Source organism: Nannospalax galili, unplaced genomic scaffold, assembly GCF_000622305.1.
Source record: "Nannospalax galili isolate Female #2095 unplaced genomic scaffold, S.galili_v1.0 scaffold2, whole genome shotgun sequence".
NCBI lineage: Eukaryota > Metazoa > Chordata > Mammalia > Rodentia > Spalacidae > Nannospalax > Nannospalax galili.
The window spans coordinates 489599-489804 of record NW_008348412.1 but is presented as its reverse complement, the minus strand read 5'-3'; positions in this window follow the sequence as shown (position 1 = coordinate 489804).

Below are 206 nucleotides of genomic sequence, written 5' to 3'. Positions count from 1 at the left end.
AAAATAGGGCCACAAACGCAAAAAAATTAAAATAACAGTACATAATCCATACCTTTCAATAATAACACTAAATATCAATGGCCTCAATTCCCTATCAAAAGACATAGGTTAGTGGAATGGATCAAAAAAGAAAACCCATCTTTCTGTTGTCATTAAGAAAATCATCTCACCTTCAAGGATAAACACTACCTTAAGGTGAAAGGATG